A 10,803-nucleotide genomic window follows, 5' to 3' on the forward strand; every position below is an offset into this window, starting at 1 on the left:
GCCTGAAAGATACGTGGAGTCCCACAGTCTATAGAGAGAAATCACACACCATATATGAGTGGTTTTTAAGTACTCTCAGTTTTATTGTCCTCCATGAGCCTTCACATAACACTGTGTCAGTCTGTTGAGCTTCCAGGAGCCCTTCTTCAAGAGACGTGGAAGAAAGACATAAAACAATTCTGTAGGGTGGGTGTATAGCTCCAGGGGAGAGTAATATGTGTATACTGGGACCTGGCATGTTGTGTCTGTCAGGAACCGGACTGGAAGCGGGTAGTGGATCCTCTGTGTTAGTGAGGCGATGGTGTGGGCCGGTTCTAAGAAGTTACTGGTATTCACCAGAGCCCGCCGGAAGGCGGGATGGACTTGCTGCGGCGGTAACTCCCAGGTCGTATCCCCCGATAGCGACTCATCCTCACTAACAGCTGAGATAGGCGTAGTACACAAGGACAAGGCGAAGGCAAGGTCGGACGTAGCAAAAGGTCAAGGCAGGCGGCAAAGGCTCGTAGTCAGGGGCAAAGGCAAGGGTCTGGATACACAGGCTTGGGAACATACAGAACGCTTTCTCAGGGCACTAGGCAACAAGATCTGGCAAGGACAGGAAGGGGAAGTGGGTTTTTATATGTTTGGGAGTGATTAGCACTGATTGGGCCAGGCACCAATTAGTGGTGCACTGGCCCTTTAAATTTCAGAGAGCCGGCGCGCGCCGGAACATGACAGCAGGGGAACGGGGCAGGTGAGAGGACAGGGATGTGACCCGCGGGTGGGCGCGTCCCGCCACGCGGATCACATCCCCACCGGTGATAACAGAGCAGCGCTCCCGGTCAGCGGGTCTGACCGGGGTGCTGCACGCTGATGAACGCCGCGAGCGCTCCGGGAAGGAGCAGGGACCCGGAGCGCTCGGCGTAACAGTGTCCCATACTACATTCCTCCCTCCTGGAGCTAAACTGACCCACGCTATAGAATTGTTGATCTCTTGACTAAAAGCCTGAAGGAGGCCTCTTGGAAGCCTGAAACATTGCAATTTTTGCCTGACTTTATGTAACACTCCTGTATAATTTTACTACACATGGATGACGTGCATTTAAAAACTACTTACATATGGTGTACCAACCTCTCTCTCTATAGACTGTATGCATGTTTTGTGTCTGAAAGGTGCCCCAACATAGCCGCCTATTCTACTATTAAAGATACATTTACTACTGAACTGGGGATCTTGCAAATAAGGCTGTATCCCCAAGGAGTATACACATACAGTGGGGGGGGGGGGGGGGGGGGGAAGTAATTAGTCAGCCACCAATTGTGCAAGTTCCCCAACTTAAAAAGATGAGAGAGACCTGTAAGTTTCATCATAGGTATACCTCAACTATGAGAGACAGAATGGGGGGAAGAATACATTTCTACTGAATTTATTGTTAAATTCCTCAGTAAAATAAATGTTTGGTCTCCTACAAACAAGTAAGATTTCTGGCTCTCACAAACCAGTAACTTCTTCTTTAAGAGTCTCCCCTGTCCTCCACTCGTTACCTGTATTAATAGCTCCTGTTTGAACTTGTTATCAGTATAAAAGACACCTGTCCACAACCTCAAACAGTCACACTCCAAACTCCACTATCGCCAAGACCAAAGAGCTGTCGAAGGACACCAGAAACAAAATTGTAGACCTGCACCAGGCTGGGAAGACTGAATATGCAATAGGAAAGTTTAATGTGACGAAATCAATTGAAGAAATCAACTGAAAATGGAAGACATACAAGACCACTGATAATCGCCTCGATCTGGGGCTCCACGCAAGATCTCACCCCGTGGTGTCAAAATGATCACAAGAACGGTGAGCAAAAATTCCAGAACCACATGGGTGGACCTAGTGAATGACCTGCAGAGAGCTGGGACCAAAGTAACAAGGGCTACCATCAGTAACACGCTACGCCGCCAGGGACTCAAATCATGCAGTACCAGACAAGTCCCCCTGCTTAAACCAGTACATGTCCGGGCCCGTCTGAAGTTTGCTAGAGAACATTTGGATGATCCAGAAGAGGATTGGGAGAATGCCATATGGTCAGATGAAACCAAAGTAGAACTTATTCTTATAATAAAAGTTAGATTTTATTTCCATCATTTACACTTTCAAAATAACAGAAAACAAAAAAATGGCTTCTGCAAAAGTTTGGGCACCCTGCAGAGTTAATATCTTGTACTGCCCCCTTTGGCAAGTATCACAGCTTGTAAATGCTTTTTGTAGCCAGCCAAGAGTCTTTCAATTCTTGTTTGAGGTATCTTTGCCCATTCTTCCTTACAAAAGTCTTCCAGTTCTTTGAGATTTCTGGGCTGACTGTCACGCACTGCTCTTTTAAGGTTTATACATAGATTTTCTATTATGTTGAGGTCAGGAGATTGTGAAGGCCATGGCAAAACCTTCAGTTTACGCCTCTTGATGTAATCCCCTGTGGATTATGCGGTGTGTTTAGGATCATTATCCATTTGTAGAAGCCATCCTCTCTTTAATTTCAGCTTTTTCACAGATGGCATCAAGTTAGCATCCAAAATTTGCTGACTTTTTATTGAATCAATTTTTCCTTCTACTCGTGAGATGTTCACTGTACCAATGGCTGCAATACAACCCCAAAGCATGATTGATCCACCCCCAATGCTTATGATGATAATTACAGCATTATATCCTCTAGGAGTATACACATATATCCCTGAGAGTATACACATATATCCCTGAGAGTATACACATATATATCCCCTGGGAGTATACACATATATCCCCTGGGAGTATACACATATGTCCCCAAAAAGTACACACATATATCCCCCTAGGAGTATACACATATATATCCATGAGGAGTATACACATATATCCCCTGGGAGTATACACACATATCCCCGAGGAGTATACACATATATCCCCGAGGAGTATACACATATATCCCTGAGGAGTATACACATATATCCCCAAGGAGTATACACATATATCCCCAAGGAGTATACACATATATCCCTGAGGAGTATACACATATATCCCTGAGGAGTATGCACATATATCCCCTGGGAGTATACACATATATACCTTGGGAGTATACACATATATCCCCCGAGGATTACACACATATATCCCCTGGGAGTATACACATATATCCTGAGGAGTACACACATATATCCCCCGAGGAGTATACACATATATCCCCCGAGAAGTACACACATATATCCTGAGGAGTACACACATATATCCCTCGAGGAGTATACACATATATCCCCCGAGGAGTATACACATATATCCCCCGAGGAGTACACACATATAGCTCCCGAGAAGTACACACATATATCCCTTGAGAGTATACACATATTTCCCCGAGGAGTATACACATACGTCTCCTGGGAGTATATACATATATATCCCCTGGGAGTATACACATATAGGGGGAGATTTATCATTGAGTTTACCCCTTTTTCTTATGTAATTTTTGCGCAAAAATTTGTGCAGTGACTTTGATTGTGTCTTTTTTGATAGAGCAAAAAGCAAGTACTCTTTTTTTTTGTGTATTGTGGAATGCATTTTACAGTGGATACTAATTTATCAAGAACGTTTTTTTTGTTTAGACGCATATCTTTTCACAAATACGGTTTTTTTTTACGCAAAAATACACCATCAAAAAGGACACGTAGCTCTGATTGACCAATCAGAGCTCCGGTCTCCTGGTGGCGGCGATTAGGAACGATGACAGTGTATACAGTATTCCCCGCCTGGAGCCGGCGGGGAGCGGAGTGGAGCTGCATGTGCCGCCGGCTTGTTAACGTAATAAATACAGATCGCAGCGGGTCTCTGAAGAATGACCTGATGCGATCTGCACCTCAGCACCTGGACAATAACTCCCACCATTATGGGAGTTGTAGTTTAGCAACAATTGGAGGCTCCCTGTTTTTATAATTTTTTTTTCAATGTGTCTGTGTTTTTTATATTTGAATTTTTAGGTTTAGTAGTGGAAGCCGTCTTATAGACGGAATCCATTACTAAGCCAGGGATTAGCTTTAGCCCCAAAATCAGCTAGCACTAACCTCCAATTATTACCGCAGTACCCACCGCCACAGGGATGCCGGGAAGAGCCGGTACCAACGGGCCTGGAGCATCAAAAATGCCGCTTCTGGGCCTATGCGGTAAAAGGCTGGCATTATTTAGACTGGGGATAGTACATTTTTGGCGCTCTCTCCTGGGGTGTTCCTAAACAGGGAGCCTCCAATTGTTGACATCTGCCTACTGTATCCTGTATATACAGTCATCTATAGACAGCTGTATATACAGTCATCTATTGACAGCTGTATATACAGGATAGCACACAAAGTCTTAACCCAGAACTGCTCAGCAGCGGCGTGGGTTAACTCTTTCCTTGCTGGGCTCCTGTATGGTATACATGGGTACACTATGCACCCCTGTATACTATACAGCTGGCAGAGGTAAGTAGTGATGCTCTGCACCCTGTATATGCTATACATCACTCCTTACACTCTGTGGGCCGGGTGCTCTGCTTCCACACATCAGCAAAAACACAAGAAAAACCACAAGAAAAACTGACAAAACACAGGAAAAAGCTGTATCCCCGAGGAGTGTACACATATATATCCCCTAGGAGTGTACACATACATATCCCCTAGGAGTGTACACATATATATCCCCGAGGAGTGAACACATATATATCCCCGAGGAGTATACACATATATATCCCCAAGGAGAGTACACATATATATATCTCCAAGGAGAGTACACATATATATATCTCCAAGGAGAACACACATTTATATATATATATATATATATATATATATATATATATATATATATATCCCCGAGGAGTGTACACATATATCTCCAAGGAGTATACACATATATCCATGAGGAGTATACACATATATATCCCAGAGGAGTATGCACATATATATCCCCTAGGAGTATACACATATATCCCCTAGGAGTATACACATATATCCCGAGGAGTATACACATATACAGTGGGGATCAAAAGTTTGGGCACCCCAGGTAAAAATTTGTATTAATGTGCATAAAGAAGCCAAGGAAAGATGGAAAAATCTCCAAAAGGCATCAAATTACAGATTAAACATTCTTATAATAAAAATTAGATTTTATTTCCATCATTTACACTTTCAAAATAACAGAAAACAAAAAAATGGCTTCTGCAAAAGTTTGGGCACCCTGCAGAGTTAATATCTTGTACTGCCCCCCTTTGGCAAGTATCACAGCTTGTAAACGCTTTTTGTAGCCAGCCAAGAGTCTTTCAATTCTTGTTTGAGGTATCTTTGCCCATTCTTCCTTACAAAAGTCTTCCAGTTCTTTGAGATTTCTGTGCTCTCTATCACGCACTGCTCTTTTATGGTCTATCCATAGATTTTCAATTATGTTGAGGTCAGGAGATTGTGAAGGCCATAGCAAAACCTTCAGTTTACGCCTCTTGATGTAATCCCCTGTGGATTTCGAGGTGTGTTTAGGATCATTATCCATTTGTAGAAGCCATCCTCTCTTTAACTTCAGCTTTTTCACAGATGGCATCAAGTTAGCATCCAAAATTTGCTGACATTTTATTGAATCAATTTTTCCTTCTACTCGTGAGATGTTCCCTGTGCCACTGGCTGCAATACAACCCCAAAGCATGATTGATCCACCCCCATGCTTAACAGTTGGACAGAGGTTCTTTTCATTAAATTCTCTTCCCCTTCTTCTCCAAACGTACCTTTGCTCATTCCGGCCAAAAAGTTCAATTTTAACCTCATCGGTCCAGAGAACTTGTTTCCAAAATGCATCAGGCTTGTCTATATGTTCATTTGCAAAGTTCAAACGCTGATTTTTGTGCTGAGGACGTAGAAGAGGTTTTCTTCTGATGACTCTTCCATGAAGACCATATTTGTACAAGTATCTCTTTATAGTGGAATAGTGTACCACAACTCCAGTGTCTGCCAGATCTTTCTGGAGGGATTGTGCAATCAAAGGTGGGTTTTGATTTGTTTTTCTCACAATCCTGCGAGCTGTTCTGTCTGATATTTTTCTTGGTCTTCAAGATCTTGCTTTAACTTCCACTGTTCCTGATGACTGCTATTTCTTAATTACATTCCAAACAGAGGATATTGACATCTGAAAACGTTTTGCTATCTTCTTATAGCCTTTTCCAGCTTTGTGAGCATCAACTATTTTCAGTTTCAGATTTCTAGACAACTGCTTAGAAGAACCCATGGTGCTGATTGTTGGGGCAAGGTCAGATGAGTCTGGGCATTTAAAACCTTTGAGATTGACATCACCTGATCTCCCCAGATGATGATTGAGAACAATCCATGACACTGGCAGGTCTCAGCTTTGCAAAGGGGGCAGTGCATGCTATAAATTCTGCAGGGTGCCCAAACTTTTGCAGATGCCTTTTTTTTGTTTTCTGTTATTTTGAAAGTGTAAATGATGGAAATAAAATCTGACTTTTGTTGACATATTATAAGAATGTCTAATCTGTAATTTGATGCCTTTTGGAGATTTTCCCATCTTTCCTTGGCTTCTTTATGCACATTAATACAAATTTTTACCTGGGGTGCCAAAACTTTTGATCCCCACTGTATATCCCCTAGGAGTATACACATATATATCCCCTAGGAGTATACACATATATCCCAAGGAATATACACATAAATATCCCCTAGGAGTATACACATATATCCCCTGGGAGTATACACATATATCCCATGGGAGTATACACATATATCCCCTGAGAGTATACACATATATCCCGAGGAGTATACACATATATATATCCCCTAGGAGTATACACATACATCCCCTGGTAGTATGCACATATATATCCCCTAGGAGTATACACATATATCCCGAGGAGTATACACATATATATCCCCTAGGAGTATACACATATATCCCCTGGTAGTATACACATATATATCCCCGAGGAGTATACACATATATATCCCGAGGAGTATACACATATATATCCCCTAGGAATATACACATATATATCCCAAAGGAGTATACACATATATATCCCGAGGAGTATACACATATATATCCCCTAGGAGTATACAGACATATATATCCCAAAGGAGTATATATATATATATATATATATATATATATATATATATAAATATCTATCCCCTAGGAGTATACACATATATCCCCTGGTAGTATACACATATATATCCCCGAGGAGTATACACATATATATCCCAAAGGAGTATACACATATATATCCCCTAGGAGTATACACACATATATATCCCAAAGGAGTATATATGTGTGTATATGTGTGGCTATCTTTCTTTTTTCTTGTATGTACAATTCAGGGGGAAATGGCACCCTCTTTAGCTGTGCACCCCTCCCCCTTTCTCACAGGTGGAGTTTTAAATGGATCCAGCATGTCACCCAGTCAGAGGCTATATGCCCAGCAGAGGTGAGTGGATAGTTGAGTGTTAGGCTCAGAATTTGTGCTAGGTTCCCATCCTAAATGAGGCCACCTCCCCGTGGTGGATGGGGGACACGTTTTGATCAAAAAGTGCGCTAAGAGCCTCCATTTTTTTGACCAATGTGTGCTGCTGCAATCCTCTTTTTTTGTATATATATATATATATATATATATATATATATATATATATATATATCCCCTAGGAGTATACACATATATCCCCTAGGAGTATACACATATATCCCCTAGGAGTATACACATATATCCCCTAGGAGTATACACATATATCCCCTGGTAGTATACACATATATATCCCCTGGTAGTATACACATATATATCCCCTGGTAGTATACACATATATATCCCCGAGGAGTATACACATATATATCCCCTAGGAGTATACACATATATATCCCCTAGGAGTATACACATATATATCCCCTAGGAGTATACACATATATATCCCCTAGGAGTATACACATATATATCCCCTAGGAGTATACACATATATATCCCGAGGAGTATACACATATATATCCCGAGGAGTATACACATATATATCCCGAGGAGTATACACATATATATCCCGAGGAGTATACACATATATATCCCGAGGAGTATACACATATATATCCCGAGGAGTATACACATATATATCCCGAGGAGTATACACATATATATCCCAAGGAGTATACACATATATATATCCCCTAGTAGTATACACATATATATCCCCTAGGAGTATACACATATATATCCCAAAGGAGTATACACATATATATCCCCTAGGAGTATACACATATATATCCCCTAGGAGTATACACATATATATCCCGAGGAGTATACACATATATATCCCGAGGAGTATACACATATATATCCCGAGGAGTATACACATATATATCCCGAGGAGTATACACATATATATCCCAAGGAGTATACACATATATATCCCCTAGGAGTATACACATATATATCCCCTAGGAGTATACACATATATATCCCAAAGGAGTATACACATATATATCCCCTAGGAGTATACACATATATATCCCCTAGGAGTATACACATATATATCCCGAGGAGTATACACATATATATCCCGAGGAGTATACACATATATATCCCGAGGAGTATACACATATATATCCCGAGGAGTATACACATATATATCCCGAGGAGTATACACATATATATCCCAAGGAGTATACACATATATATATCCCCTAGTAGTATACACATATTTCTCGAGGAGTATACACATATATCCCGAGGAGTATATACATATATATATATATCCCCTAGGAGTATACACATATATACACACATATATATCCCCTAGGAGTATACACATATATATATATATATCCCCTAGGAGTATACACATATACATATCCCCTAGGATTATACACATATAGAGGTGAAACACGAAAAATTTGAACGTCGTGCAAAAGTTCATTTATTTCAGTGATGCAACTTGAACCTGTCCAGAGGAAAAGTTGCCCAGTTGCCCATAGCAACCAATCAAATCACTTCTTTCATTATTGAAAAGGCCAGTGAAAAATGAAAGCAGCGATCTGATTGGTTGCTATGGGCAATCTCAGCAACTTTTCCTCTGGACAGGTTTTGATAAATCTACCCCGAAGTGCTCCAAAATCTCCTGGTACCAGCGCACATGACACGGCTCCCCAAATCATAGTAATTGGGGGGGGCTTTGGGGTTTTCATGAGCTGTAACCATAATCATCCCAATTGTGACAAATCACGACTTGAACTATCTGGCTTTGCATGTAACGAGTCTCTCTCATATATTAATTTCACCTTTTAAGTTGCATTACTGAAATAATTAAACGTTTTCACGATATTCTAGTTTTTCGAGTTTCCCCTGTATATGGGGGTGAGGGATTTCACGTTATACATTGTGACACCTTATGACTCGTGCACCAACAATCTTCCAATGAATCGCCGTCTCCTCAGGTCACCAGGGGAAAGGTCAATGACAAACGCAAGATAAGCGACTGCGAAACACTTCACCATCCAGGTTACATCCAGGTCTAAAGGGGACCCCAGAGCGTGAACAATTGTAAATCTTCCTGAGTAAAACCCACATAGAAATGCTAACATTTCCATAATTGTATTGGAAACAGTTGTAACAAACTCTCAGCTGTGAGAAGTAGCAGGTCTGCAGAGGTTTTAATCCTTTGCTTTTAAAGGGGTACTCCACTGGGAAAAAAAAAAATTGATCAACTGGTGCCAGTAAGCTAAACAGATTTGTAAATTACTTCTATTAAAAAAAATCTTTACCCTTCTAGTACTTATCAGCTGCTGTTATGATCCACAGGAAGTTCTTTTCTTTTTGAATTTCCTTTCTGCCTGACCACAGTGCTCTCTGCTGACACCTCTGTCCATGTCAGGAACTGTCCAGAGCAGGAGAGGTTTTCTATGGGGATTTGCTCCAACTCCAGACAGTTCCTGACATGGACAGAGGGGGCAGCAGAGAGCACAGTGGTCAGACAGAAAAGAAATTCAAAAAGAAAAGAACTTCCTGTGGATCATAACAGCAGCTAATAAGTACTGGAAGGATAAAGATTTTTAATAGAAGTGATTTACAAATCTGTTTAACTTTCTGGCACCAGTTCATTTAAAAAATAAAAAAAAAGTTTTCCACGGGAGTACCCCTTTAACCCCTTAAGGACGCAGGACGTAAATGTACGTCCTGGTGCGGTGGTACTTAACTCACCAGGACGTACATTTACGTCCTAAGCATAACCGCGGGCATCGGAGCGATGCCCGTGTCATGCGCGGCTGATCCCGGCTGCTGATCGCAGCCAGGGACCCGCCGGCAATGGCCGACGCCCGCGATCTCGCGGGCATCCGCCATTAACCCCTCAGGTGCCGGGATCAATACAGATCCCGGCATCTGCGGCAGTTCGCGATTTAAATGAACGATCGGATCGCCCGCAGCGCTGCTGCGGGGATCCGATCATTCATAACGCCGCACGGAGGTCCCCTCTCCTTCCTCCGTGCGGCTCCCGGCGTCTCCTGCTCTGGTCTGTGATCGAGCAGACCAGAGCAGAAGATGACCGATAATACTGATCTGTTCTATGTCCTATACATAGAACAGATCAGTATTAGCAATCATGGTATTGCTATGAATAGTCCCCTATGGGGACTATTCAAGTGTAAAAAAAAATGTAAAAAAATGTAAAAGTAAAAGTAAAAAAAAGTGAAAAATCCCCTCCCCCAATAAAAAAAGTAAAACGTCCGTTTTTCCTATTTTACCCCCAAAAAGCGTAATATTTTTTTTTTATAGACATATTTGGTATCGCCGCGTGCGTAAA

The 10,803-nt window shown here is 41.6% G+C and overlaps 1 protein-coding gene across 1 annotated transcript in view; it reads right to left on the bottom strand.

Moving 5' to 3' along the window:
* Positions 1-9,852, bottom strand: part of ACSL5 (acyl-CoA synthetase long chain family member 5) — a 107,164-nt gene extending 97,312 nt beyond the window's left edge. Inside the window, exon 1 of the mRNA XM_056530366.1 lies at positions 9,767-9,852. The gene's annotated coding sequence lies outside the window, so the exon portion shown is untranslated. The remainder of the gene's footprint in view (positions 1-9,766) is intronic.
* Positions 9,853-10,803: the final 951 nt, after the last annotated feature.

The sequence above is a fragment of the Hyla sarda genome, chromosome 7 (assembly GCF_029499605.1).
Source record: "Hyla sarda isolate aHylSar1 chromosome 7, aHylSar1.hap1, whole genome shotgun sequence".
Taxonomy (NCBI): Eukaryota; Metazoa; Chordata; class Amphibia; order Anura; family Hylidae; genus Hyla; species Hyla sarda.